Source organism: Lissotriton helveticus, chromosome 5_1 (genome assembly GCF_964261635.1).
Source record: "Lissotriton helveticus chromosome 5_1, aLisHel1.1, whole genome shotgun sequence".
Taxonomy (NCBI): Eukaryota; Metazoa; Chordata; class Amphibia; order Caudata; family Salamandridae; genus Lissotriton; species Lissotriton helveticus.
In genome coordinates, this window is record NC_136065.1 from 1,555,963,221 (window position 1) to 1,555,977,739 (window position 14,519).

The following is a 14,519-nucleotide window of genomic DNA, read 5'->3' on the forward strand; positions in this document are numbered from 1 at the left end:
AAGGCGCGTACAGTTTCAACCTTTATTTTCACCAGCTGAAACATTCTTGAAAGCCAATTTGTAGATTAGAGATCGTTTTAATGGAACAATCTCATTTCAGCATCAAACCAGAAGCAGCCCATCCCAGAACTGCCTCCAAGTGGAAGCTTTGACCACGTATACATACATTTTTATTTCAGAACACCCAAAAAACAGCACAAGGACAAGGCAACATAAACAAACTACCTATATACATGGGCAAGACAGCACACATCAAGAAAGAGTGGGGATAACCATGAGACATGTTGGACTTTGCCTGTAAGTGGTATCCAGAGGGTAGAAATTGGACCATGAGCTACATTACCGAAAATTAGAGGGGCATGAAGACGGCGGAATAGTTCTAGTGTAAAGTTAATAAGATATCTATATTCTGTAGTGCACTGTGCCTCTGCAAGGCCAGAAGAGTGATTTCCATTTATGAAGGTGGTTGTTTTACATGTACTGTGGAGTTGTTTTGGGACTTCCTTTTCTAAGATTTTACTTATAAAAGGTAACTTTGAATGTGGTCTGTAATAGGCTACTATCATAGGTTCTGCTAGTGGCATCTTTAGCAAAGCATTGATAACCTACTGTAGCAGAGATGCATTGACTAAGTGAGTAACATCCGGGACAAAGGTGAAGAATTCCTTTGTCCAATGTGCAGAGCAATCCTAGACTAAACAGTTTGGAGGCCTTTGTTTTTGGAAACCTCTAAAACTTGGTTCAAGTTTGTTGGCTTGAAACTGATGAACCTAAGTTGTGGGGGGGATGAGCAGAAAGAGATGGTTGAGATTAATTTATGATTGACCCCCAACCCGAGTTCTATGAGTCTATCATTAAAATGCTGTTTGAAAGCTTTAGGTTTATTTGTTAGGCTATCTGGGTTGGATATTCCTACGACATTTTTTTCAAAGTAGGATGAAACATCAACATACGAAGAAAGACACCATATCACATGCTTCGAGTACGTCAACAAGAAGTACCAAGCATAAAAATACTGCACAATGACGATTTAATTATCCATCAACTGAATAATTCTAAACCTCACCCATCAAGCAACATACTCACATACATTTCTTACTGTCACTTGCTAGCCACATACGATTGCATGATGGAAGATAAAGTTAACATACTGATTTTAGAGCTGTATTTTTGGTTTGCACTGTAGGCACTATTCACTTACTGTCGACATTGAAGAAACTTTCGGGGATTTGTTTACTATTCAAAATAGGAGTACTTAAGAAAACATGAAAAAAATCTAGGCAGCTTCAGAAAAACTAAATATAAACTCAATGAGATGTGAACCATTTTCAGTGACACGCAGCATTCATTTTTTGGGCGCTTTGTTTTTGGTATTTAATAATTTGGTCATGAGGGGACTAATGTGGGATGGGATGTATCTGTGTAATAACTCATAATAATAAGGTTCAATACTAGAAAGCTTTCTGCATTTTTACTTATTTAATATACATCCCATGTGGCGATATCTTAGTAGTTATACAGCAATAAAATATTACTAAAATAATAAATGGCTGGTCCATTAAACAGTTTTTCTGCAGCAACTGTGATTTCATGGAAGCTATGTGATGCAATATCGAGACCTTGCGCCAAACCCCTTCTAATCTGTACTAGGTGTGTGGTGTAATACTCAGCCATTCTTTACAACCACTGTGGCTCTAAAGCCTTTGCAACAGGAATAAATAGTTATTCTCAAGAACCTGTAAGCTAAGGGAATATGGAAGTCAAAGCTGTTCTAAAATACACAGGAGATCCAGTTTCCTTTGCTGGAATCAAGCAAAATCGGTCCATCACCTACATACAGATCAAGTGGAGCTCACTGGTAGAGAGTTTTCCATTAGGTGAGTCTCTCACTCGGGTGAGTCTCATACTCTGGAGTAAAGACTCACTCTGCAAGAAAAGCCTGCCACTAAGGGAAAAATCACCTCATTGGGAGCTACTCTTTGGACCACCAAGTTGCTTAAAGAGAGTGACCGACACTCTTTAAACAAGGAGTAAGTGGCACACCTTGGAATACTTTCTAACTTTGGCCCTTTAGTAATGTTCCAGACAGAATTAGAACTTTGACCAAAAAAACCCTCATCTCCAACGTCTGCAAATGCTTCAACCTTGAGATTTATGTTCCTAGGCTACTTGTTGCATCAAATATTGCAAAGGCAGAAAGGAACTCCATGTTTGACAGTTGGGGGAAAATAGAGCAGCTTGCAAGGTTCAAAAGTGTTTCTTTGGGGCTACACTATGACATGTTTGCAGAAGGCTCAAAGTGCACTTAAGTCTAGCACTTTGGTGGATACCCTATAGCCCCAAAAAGGATTGCGATCTCCTGCCTCCATTACCAATATTCATGAAACAGAAAGGCTGATAGGAGTTTACAAAAATAATTGCACAGCGAATGTTTATATAAACAAAACATGGGTTTAAACATTAATGCACTTACAATAGTGTAATAAGTGCTTTCTAACAGATACTGTGCTATGTGGCCAAACTCCCAAACATCCCCACTCCCTTTCAGGTGTCCACGAGCCACATCTATCAACACTTACCCCCACAACTTGAAGATACCACCAATCTCCCTTTCAGCCTTCTTTTACCACTCCACCTTCAAAGATCAAAATCATGTTACAATGAAAGTGGAAGTCGTATAGGAGGACATTCTTGAAGGGCAGGAAGGGCTCCCCATGTAAACTTAAAATAGCAGGAATCTCTGGGATCTTAGGAAACGTATTGGGCTTATATGGGAGAGGGAAAACTAAAAGTACTGAAGGTTAGCAAGGGGTGGGCTGGATCATTTTCATGTGAGGCAGCAACGTCTCATCTTTGCAAGTAAAGGGTGCCCTGGCTGGCTATGGTCCGAGTCATGACCCAAATAGGGCCCTCCAAAATGTCACCCATCAACCTTTAGGAAGCTGAGAAGGAACTGAATACGAATCTGCTCAAAATTATGTTCTGCTTTGGCCTAACAGGTGTAGATGGAATCGGTACCCTTTAAATATTGTGCAGTTTCAGCTTGGACAATCAATTTTTACTGCTCCTCTACAACTTTAAATCGCTCATGTGATAAATGTGTAGAGCAGCAGAAAGTACGGTAGAATTTTTTACATGGTTACTGTGCACCTCACCAACCCCATTCAACATTATCGCCTTGTGGAACAGTGGACCTTCCGTGATTACACAAATTTGGATTAACCACACACAGACGTCTGCATATTTTAGATCCCTGTCACCCTATCCCCAACTCCACTTTCAATAACAGACCAGCCGGGACGATCCTACCTCCAATCCGTGCCCCTAGCACAGCAGAAACATAACATTATGTGGGCTCAGCAGCGTAAATTATAACTACAATCTGATCACAATGATGTTTGGTGGGCCTCTGTCTCACACCTTCTCCATCATCAAACTGCACCCTACCCTGGATAAGCGATCCTCTTGGCTCCCTCATGCAAGTCACCAAAACTCTTTCCAAATATAACACTGTCAACCATGCACGCCTGGGAAAACAAAGGAGAGAGTAAGGGATTGTGCCCACTCCGAGTGGACGAGAAATACTCCTGTTCCCCTGGACAAGGATTTGCAAAACATAAGAAGGAGTATGCTCCGATGTGTCAGGTGGAGGTCAATCAAAAAAATGGAAAATTAATCCTTTTTTAATAAACCCCTCACTCACCACCTAGTGGTGACATGCTTCATCATCGGGGTCCACCCTGGTGGCCTAGCGTCACCAGGGTGTGCTTCGACACCTGTAGTACAGTGGAGCAGGTTTGTGAAGTGTAAGTGCAAAAAAAGGGGTGATGTTAAAAATTGTCCTGGTTTGTCTTTCAAAAATGAATTTTATTAAAAAGCAACTGGACAATATTAAAACAAAATGCGAGATACTGGAAGGGGGAAGTTCCGACCTACGTATCTCTATATGTGTTGGTGGTGTTTTTAGGTCAACATGTTTCTACCTTATGGGAAAATTCCCGGTATTCTTCAGGACCAAAGGAGATGGACGGTATGAGCCTCCTAAAGGACTCACCCTATCCTAAATCCTTGTGAGACCTATGGCACAATTGTGCCTAGGTAAAATGCTCACAAAATTGTGGAGCAATAAATAGAAAAACAAAAACCTGTGGGGAAAGAGAAATGGATTGGCGTCAGGCGCAAAACATTCTTACTAGCCTGTAACGTCGTGCAGATTCTTAGTGCAGTCATTCTGCATGCCACAGTGGTGATTTGAGACCTCTCGTAATTGATGAGCATTGTGATATATCGTGGGTGAACGCTTATGATTAAGGCCAATGGAAGATATATCAATGTCTATTAGGTACGTGCTAAGTCACATGCAGTTTGTACCGTTTTATCTCTCAAATTAAGGAAAAAATACTATTGTTACAGCGCAGAGCTATTATGACGCGCAATGTAATGTCTCACGAGTCACTCACTGGTGACTGGGGGTGACTAAGTGACATAGAAATCCAAAGGGAGAATGATACGCTCACAACCAAGACCTACTTCAAACCGACAGCAAAAAACAACCTGCTAAGGTACGAGAGCTTCCACCCACGACCACTAAGGGAGAATCTGCCCTACGGCCAATATCTGCGCTTACGCAGAAACTGCAGCAAATTGACTGACTACAAGAGCCAGGCAGAAGAACTAACAACTAAGCTGAAAAACCGTGGCTACCCCACCCAGATTATCAACAAATGTCAAAAGAGAGCCAGGAACCAAAAGAGAGATACCCTCCTGGAAGAAACCGTGAGGAACCAACCAGCAACTCCATTGACATGCGTGACCACTTACAATGCAATCTCAAATCAAGTCAGTCGAAGTATAAACAAACATTGGTCCATGGTCAATTCCGGCAACCTCAAATGGGAGAAGCCACTTTTCTCATACAGACGGGCGCAAAGCCTAAAGGATAGCCTGGTGAATACCAGACCAAAAAAAAACATTGAGAACAACAACCCCACGCTCACACAACTATGGGGGCTACCGCCTGTAACAGGACACTCACGATGTGGTGACTGTAGTGTCTGCCACCTTACGGACAACACCAAAACACTAAACCTCGAAAAAGACAGGATCTGGGAACAAAGAAGCCACACCAATTGCAACAGCAGCAATGTTGTGTATCTAATCACCTGTACCTGCGGGAAAAGCCTTACGTTGGAAAGACGACCCGCAAAGTAAAACAACGTATCTGTGAACACAGAAGTACAATACGCTGCAAGAAAAACATTACCAAACTGACCGACCATTTCCTCACAGCCCATCACACCCCCAATGACATGAAATGGACAGTAATAGAGCAACTGCAACCAGGCCCCAACATACAATCCCGCCTCTTCGAGAAGGAGCAACGCTGGATTTACAGACTTTCGACCCACAAACAGGGATTAAATGATAATATTCCGTGGGCCTCTGTGCTGAAATGAGCATTTTTTTCAGATACCTCATGGACCACTCTGGGTCTCCCAGCAGTACCACCGTGCCCACTGGCGCCATGTTAAACACATTCCCCATTATCCCCAATGCCCATAGTTCTCAACCTATTTACCAATACATCCAATAGTCCCACGCTGGGTATTGCGTTTTCCTAGTACCATGCTCCCTGGCATCAACCGTAGAGCCCTCGGTTTGCCTATATGACTTAGCCTTAAAGAGTGAGCTCACTCCTTTTCCTTCGTTTTTTACCTCCGTTTTTTTACCTCCGTTGTTTAACTACCTTTATCTACCCTCATCCCGATCTGCAATTAATGCATGATAGTCAATCCCCGACATGTCAGTACCCCTGTTAATCACCTCCGCGGAGGCATTGACATTTGCAACCTGAAACTGAGCGCTTACTGCGTCTCCTTGACAACCGAGGGCCCCGGCGGCTTGCCATACTGCAACCCCGCCCAACCGGTGACGCGGACCCACGTGACCGCACCCGGAAGCAGCCGCCCATTATCTACCACGGCAGTCCGCCCGGCACTTGCAGCCGAGCAGCGGACGGTAGCTGTAGGTAACGGGCCATGTACCACGCCAGTAAACTGTAAGTAACTGACCAAATGTACCGGCGTGTACATTAACACGCGCGGATAGTTTACCGCACATCCTTACTACGATATTTACCATTTCCATGCTTCTAATCACGGATACAACACTTCTTAATTCAGAGTACGTTGTACCGCGTGATGTACCTACCCCCTGCCCGACGAAGCACCAAACAAAAGCTATAGTAGTAAGCCTGATCTATGCCATATTGTATATATGTCTCCTTCTGTGTAATTCGTGTTTTGTCAGTCCTGTCTGTCTTTTCACTTAGAGTCACCCCCAGTCACCAGTGAGTGACTCGTGAGACATTACATTGCGCGTCATAATAGCTCTGCGCTGTAACAATAGTATTTTTTCCTTAATTTGAGAGATAAAACGGTACAAACTGCATGTGACTTAGCACGTACCTAATAGACATTGATATATCTTCCATTGGCCTTAATCATAAGCGTTCACCCACGATATATCACAATGCTCATCAATTACGAGAGGTCTCAAATCACCACTGTGGCATGCAGAATGACTGCACTAAGAATCTGCACGACGTTACAGGCTAGTAAGAATGTTTTGCGCCTGACGCCAATCCATTTCTCTTTCCCCACAGGTTTTTGTTTTTCTATTTATTGCTCCACAATTTTGTGAGCATTTTACCTAGGCACAATTGTGCCATAGGTCTCACAAGGATTTAGGATAGGGTGAGTCCTTTAGGAGGCTCATACCGTCCATCTCCTTTGGTCCTGAAGAATACCGGGAATTTTCCCATAAGGTAGAAACATGTTGACCTAAAAACACCACCAACACATATAGAGATACGTAGGTCGGAACTTCCCCCTTCCAGTATCTCGCATTTTGTTTTAATATTGTCCAGTTGCTTTTTAATAAAATTCATTTTTGAAAGACAAACCAGGACAATTTTTAACATCACCCCTTTTTTTGCACTTACACTTCACAAACCTGCTCCACTGTACTACAGGTGTCGAAGCACACCCTGGTGACGCTAGGCCACCAGGGTGGACCCCGATGATGAAGCATGTCACCACTAGGTGGTGAGTGAGGGGTTTATTAAAAAAGGATTAATTTTCCATTTTTTTGATTGACCTCCACCTGACACATCGGAGCATACTCCTTATGTTTTGCAAAACCATGCACGCCTCCCATATTCTACTGTACTGTACATATAAAAATATGTCTTGCCGCCACACAACGGAGTTTGTGGCGCTATATAAATGCTACAAAGCAATACAACCCACTTTATTTGGGCTGCACACCGTAGGCAATAAATTATTTTTAAAAGCAAACCCTGCAAGTACCACTCGGGTGGATGTGCTACTTTCCCACCCCCTCATCCTCCAGGAAACATGCAATACATCTGGAGAAACAACCCACCACCAAATAGAAACTTAAAGTTGCAGGATATGCCCAGCACATCAACATTCAAAAATAGAGAAGGTTGAGATTTATGGAAAGAATCAGTGGACTGTAATTTTCCCATTAACATGCATAGAAGGGGAAAAAGTTGTAAGCCAGTTGAAGGTAAAATAATGTCATTTTGGGGCTATAAAGACTGATCAGGAATGTGGAATTTAATCAAATATCTATTTGTCCATGGGGCCGGCTGCTTCATAAATCTACTTGGCCTGTAAAACAAATTCACTTCGCCCTTTTGAACTGTGTAGTGCGGTGACAAATTATGGCAGCAATCTCTTTATTTATGATCTTTGATATAGCCTCCGATTATGCCAGGGCTCATACCATAGTAGGGTTTCAATACTAGCAATTCCCTTAGTTTGCTGCAATTCCACAGATCTACATAGTGGGGCTGAAGGAAGTGGTAAGCAATAGTTCCAGGACTGGAATGCCGTTTTGGGTCAGTGTAAACTACTAACTTGCATGTTTGAAGGATTTTCACCAGCTCTTCTTTAATCTTTTCCCAATACTGAGACAAGTTGGAAATTTACTCCAGCAGTGGCAGACGTAAAACTTCTTCAAGGGTTGGGGAAAAAGTGGTTGGAATGAAAGTGAACTTGCAAACACTCAGATTTTCACATGAGCAAATCTACACATGCATATTTGCTCGTGCTAAAATGCAGTTCACAAATATTTTTCTAGGAGTACAATTTCTTGGCCTGCTTCTGTAAATTCTTGTGAATTCATGAGAGCCGTAAATCTGCACTAATGCAAGGACATATACAATGGGTGGACTTTTGAAATGCCTTTAATATTTGGGCCCCTAATAAGGTCTGGGGTTAACCAAGACCGCTTGTGTTTATTAAAACTCTGACTTTCTTTATTTATCCATTGGCTGGCTTCACTAGGAGTGACAAAAGTCTGCTCTTTCTCACAGAGCTTAATGGCACACAAAGTAGTTTTTCTCAGTGCCATGGACTAACGTGGCATTATGTGCTTTTATTAGACCAATTATTTGTTGTTGTTTTTTTTGCTTTCGGACAATGTTTGTTATAATGGTGAGGTCCTGGCAACTCCAACATCAGTATGCCAAAACAAGACTTGCATTGACAAAATGAAAAGGCTGACCACCAATTTCAGACCTACTTACTTAGCCAATGCTTGTTTATTTTTATGTTTCCTATAATGTTCTTCAAACTGGTTACACCGATTTTCCAATAGGAATATTTTTGGGAAATACTAGTATGCATCAATACATTTTTATAAATTAGGCTGCAAAGAATTGGTACATAAAATTGTACAGTAGTTTAGCAACAAAAAAAAGTCAGTTGCATTTTTGTGACTATTTTATCTTGAAAGCAAAGAATCATTCATATTGCTTTCAAGCTTCTGCAAATATTTGCATCTACTCAGAGAGCATTCTAGAAGCATTATACACAGCCTCATATCGCTAAAGTATGAAAAGGTGAGTACACATGTTTATACAGTAACTGCTATCAGTAGTGCAGTCCAAGCTTACAACATTTCCTTAGAATGCTCACCCTAACAATAAAGAATTAATTAAGCATAAATACAAATTTAAACCGCATTAATAAATGAAAACAAATATTACATCAACTGGAGACAATGACCTTCCCTGGTCCATAATGTGGTACTGTAAACTGGCAGCCATGGGGTTTGTGCTGCTGGGGGTTGGGCCTACTTGTCCCAAGGACATAATACACATGAAAACTTGTTGTCCTTGACCCAAAAAATTGGGCGTCAGGCTATAGGAATTACACCCCCCTGATGACTGTTGACATAGAAAGTGTATTTATGATAGTCCCAAAAATATTATGTGTATGTGCACTAAAGAAATGCCTTCAACTTAACAAAACACTTAGGGATAAACAAAAAAATTTCTCAGCACTCAAAGTAACAAATTAAACGCCAAAATAAGAGTGTTTTGTTGCTGTATTCTTTTATTGGATCCACAAGAACTTCCTTGAGTCCATATTTCTTTACAATCATCATTTATGCACAGAGGTAACGCTTCTTAGTCACCACATACGGCATATACACTGAAAACAGCAAACACGTGTTTCCTCCTAGGGGCACAATCGCCTCAGACTTCCTCAGGGCTTAGACGTATTAGAAGAAATCGCTGCCTCCTTTGTTCAGATCAAAATAATAAAAACTCCCCATAATCTGCCATGAAACACGAGTGAGGTGTACTCTTCGGCGCTGTGGATAATTAAAATATATTGGTACATGACCTGATATTACAGAGTTGCTTTTTTTATTTGAACAAAAGAGGAGGAGATTTCTTATGGACTCAAGGAAAGACTTGTGGATCCAATAAATGACAACTGAACAATACAACTCCCATTCGGAATGAAATAGAACGGTAAGGGCGCACAAACACCTACATGCTTTAATTTGAGCGCTCTATACTATTTTTGTATATTTTAAACCCCCTTGGGTTATTTGGGTTGTGAGGTGGTCAGCTCTTGCCCTCAAGCACCGAACTGTGGTTTCGATTTGTAGACCTGATTACCCCGACACATTGAGGAGCGCCCGCGTGCCGGTCTATAGTTTTTGATTAGCACTTATGGATACACCTCATCACGGCCTCTGAGCCGGCAAAGCGACGCCCCTCATTCTAAACCTTAAAACACATGTAATTCTTGCTTCCAGGGTCCCGAGTGTCATTATTTGCTCAAAACCAGACAGACTACTGGCTGCGATTTCCACCATCTGGAGACTAGGTACAGTTCACTCTCAAGCTCTTAAAGCATGCTAGAACACATGCCACTCCGTCCCCACACACCCAGCCTGCTGTAGGAATGACCTTTCCCGAAACCTCAAATTCCCCTATCAACTACTTACGCAGACAGCCCAAGCGGGCTCTCTAATGTCTGTCGGCCGTGCTTGATCTTCTAACGGACGCCATTAAAGTAATTGTTAGCACTTCCGGGTCAAATAACAACCAATCCCGTAGCTGAGCACAATCTGAAATCCGCCTGGGAGTGGGCGGCCCCAGTGCTGTATAAAATGACCTATGAGCGCGGAGGGCGCCTCAGCCAATCCTAATAGCCCACACAGAACAGCCAAGTGGTGAATGGCGTGGAATACATTCCCCGGCCCGCCTTCCGATAGTCGGCGGGAACTGCAGGGTGCTGGGGCTGAATGGCTGCTCGCCCTTTCAAGTTTGAGTGAGTCACGGACCGAACAGTCACAGCCACCCTCGGGTCGAGACCGCCAGGCTAGGCTGATGGCGTTGTTGTTCAGGATAGAATGAAAGGCTGGAGGAGTCAGGAAAGGGTACTCGAATGCTGTAGGACAGAACCTGATACTTCCCTGAACCTGTGTTGTCAGTATCGTTAAAAAAATAGCACTTCCTTACTCCATAGGCGTGTGAATGCATGGTAACGCATACCCGCACCTGCGTCATCACACATGCATCTGCCTGCAGAATGACACAATAGAAGCAGCAGAGAAGCAGCAGAATCATTGTGCCTTTTTGTAGTGGTCCGTGCTTAAGGGAGAATTTGAAACCTGTAAAGGCTGAGGAGATTGTACAGACTGACTCATTACATGCTATTCGTCAAGATGAAAGCCCTACAGATAGCCACAAAGTGAAGATTCTGTAGACTGTGCACTGCCAACTTGGTCAGTAGGCAGAAAGCACTTCAATAAAGTTTTGGTCTCTGGTTATCAGAAAAATAGCACTCCTAGTGTGCATCAATTAATATGAAATCCGGGACCACATGCCTAATTCTTTGTCCGGTGTGTTCCAAAGTGTTAGATGTAATTTTTTGCCCCCCAGTCATGACTTTCATAAGGTGAACATAAGGCGTTATTTAACTGTGGGCCTGAGGACGTTATTGTTATTGGCTATTTGTAGAGTGTGCTATGGCGAAAGATTCTTGGTGCTAAAGAAACAATCACACAACATTTTGACTATACAGATACACTTTAGTGTGAAGAAAGAGGCATATAGTTATTTCTGAAAAGTGAACAGCCATGGAGCATTGTTGTAATAAAAGAGAATCAAAAGTCTGGCTGTTGCCACAGAAAAAGCCCTGTCTTACCTTACTGTATGCGTTTTAGGCCTCCGTGGATATGGACTCAGTATCCCAAACCATAGGGTTGTGTAATCCTCAGACCTTAAAGGGAAAAGAGATGGGTGAAGTGAAATTTACAAATGTTCAAGATTATTTCCCTGCCCCCTCGGTTATTCAGAGCATTTATTACATTTTGAATCAATCTATTTGCCATTTCCACATTACGCCTAATGGTACTAGCATTTGACATGATTTGTAAGTATTGTTTTGGATGTAAAATACTCAATATCATAAGCTCCTTTTTGAGTTTTCACTTTCTTTTGCCAGTTTTACTGTCTCAATGAACTGCGTTGCTCTCCTCTCCTCTCTCCCACCTCTTCTGCTTTGCTTTAGTTCCCTCCCATGCTAGCTCCCCACTAGCTCACATATTCTGTGACCGGAGTCTGGTAGCTCCATGGTAAACTCCCTAATGAAGGAACAGAGCATGCAGGCCCTGGTCCTACCAGTGTTCCCAGAGGCTCTGCAGGCGCACACTTGTCACCTCACATCAGGGGGTGCATGGCTGCTGTTGAAATTGCGATTCTCCTATTAAAATGCTTAGAGAATCTAGATTTCATTAAAGACACGGAGGCTCACATTACCATGGTTCCCCACAGTTCTGGAGCTAACATACAAACTTCCCTTTCTGATACCTTCTCTAGAAGATCTCCTTACAGACGTAAACGGAGATCCTCACCTCCTGACCCTATCGGGGAGTGTGAACCTTCTTTCTTGGAGAGTGTCAGGAGATCCAACGAAGTCTCTGGACTTTCGGCATCAGCTGCTACTCTCCTCAGAGTCATGGGCGCCGGGAACTCACTACAGATACAGTAATATCTGGAAATCTTGGTTTTGTTGGTGCCTGGAGAGGGATTTGGATCCCATACAGGCACCTATCATTGATGTAGTAAACTTTCTGGCTGAACTTTTTGACAAAGGTTTGAGTTATAGATCGATTAATTGCTATAGATCAGCTATCTCCGCCGGTCATGTTCTTGTTAATGGGAAGACAGTCGGTAAAAACGTCATTGTCTGTAGGGTTATGAAGAGCATTCGTCTCAAAAGGCCCCCGAAACTGAAATATGATAAACTCTGGGATGTGAATTTGATTCTAGATCTTTTCACCTCGTGGCCCGACAATTTTCTTTTGAATAGAAAATTTCTCTCTATTTAACTCGCTACTCTCCTTTGTCTTATCTCTTGTCGTAGAGTTTCTGACGTTAAAGCTCTGGAGATCTCCAACAGGTCCTATAATTTATTTGGAGTTAAATTTGAGGTCTACAGAAGAACCAAAACCATGTCTGACTCAATCTTTTATCCTCGTTTCGACCCTTGCCCGAAACTTTGTGTAGTTGAATGTATGAAAGCGTATGATCAGACAATGTCTAACCTGCGGCCTATTAATGAGAATCAACTCCTTATTTCATTTGTTAAACCCCATAAGGCCATTTCCTCCACTTCAATTGCTCGATGGGTTAAGTCCGCTATGAATCTAGCAGATATTGATATAGCCAAGTTTTAAGCTCATTCACTTAGAGGTGCAATGGCGAGTAAGTCACTTTGGTCCGGAGGTAAGTTGGATGATATTCTTAAAGCTGCAGACTGGTCTAACGCTAGTACCTTCGCTAGATACTATTGTAAACCAATTAAACACATGTCTAATGTCGTTTTACAGGGCTACCAACATGCATAATGTAGCCTCCGTTCCTGTAATGAAATTGCGATTCTCCTATGAACATGCCTAGAGACTCTAGATTTCATTAAAGACACGGAGGCTCACATTATCCCGCCCGTCCCATTCCCTTATTTGGTACTTGGTAACTCATTATTTATTCTCATGTGTTTTCATTGACATGTTATTTCAATTGTTTAAATTGCTTCTCTTTGACATGTTTTACTTTGATTCAATTTTGTGATTATTTTCTCCAGTTGGACACAATTTTTCATTGCTTTCTTTCTTTACAGATAATCCTTCTAACTGAGCTACAATGGTAGATTTTCTTATGGCTGGTTGCCTCCTTCATCTCTCCTTTGGATTTCAGTCTTCGAGTTCTTTATTTCTGCTATTTCATTGGATCTTCTCTTCGCCTGATTTAAAAGAGGCAGATGGTTGCTATGTTATGTTTCTTAGTTTGTTTGAATGTTCTTTTGGAACCTTTGTATTATGACTCTTGCAGCTGCTTGGAACTGCATTAAAAGTCTTCCTTCCCTAAATTACAATCTTCTGAGAGTTGCCATTGAATTTGGCAATGTGTAGGTACATTTCAGGTCACCATGTTCTAGTTGGCTGTTATCGTGATGTATTGCACAAACACCTGTGTGGAATTTGATTGTATTCTTGCAATTTGACTATCATTGTAATTCTCTGCTGTTTGCTCCGTTTGTGAATTATCCTGTGTGACCATTTGTGAGATAAGACAATCCTCCGGTGCTTACCTAGCACCCTGTTCCTTCTTTTTACATGGTAAGAATTTCTTTTAAGGTGTTCACAGCATTTTTATTATATTGCCATAGTTCTGTAGATATGTGCTTAATCGTGTGCTTTTTGGCTTCAAACTGCCATTATGTCGCTGTCTTGCCCCATTATGTTTTACTTGCTTAGAGCGGAATTCACAGGGACAATTGAGCTACTCAAGTTTCTCTGGTGCTGCTGTTGAAGGTAGGATACTGACAAAAGCGGGGTGATGGGAATCTAACGTTTGGGAGTTGTCAGCATGGTATGTAGCCGTTGCATGTTTCCTTCATGTTTGTAGTAAGTGATAATCAGTTCCAACTGCTACAATGACAGTCACTTTTGCATTTGAATTTGCTGCCTCCATTTGCTAAATTCATATTCATGGCCTTCACACATTTTATTCACTTTTTCCAGTCTTCACTTTATTTACAATGCTCATTTCTGAGACCCATAAATAGTTAATCAGATTTGTTTCGTGTTCTACTTTTAGAGGGCGTACATTTTTCCATTTT

General features: G+C 42.0%; 1 protein-coding gene across 6 annotated transcripts in view; it reads right to left on the reverse strand.

The window, feature by feature from the left end:
* Window positions 1-10,470, reverse strand: part of MDM4 (MDM4 regulator of p53) — a 373,509-nt gene extending 363,039 nt beyond the window's left edge. For 5 of the 6 annotated variants that reach the window (XM_078644640.1, XM_078644638.1, XM_078644641.1 and 2 more), the window contains exon 1: window positions 10,336-10,470. The gene's annotated coding sequence lies outside the window, so the exon portion shown is untranslated. The remainder of the gene's footprint in view (window positions 1-10,335) is intronic. The other variant, XM_078644639.1, reaches the window with a different exon arrangement.
* Window positions 10,471-14,519: the final 4,049 nt, after the last annotated feature.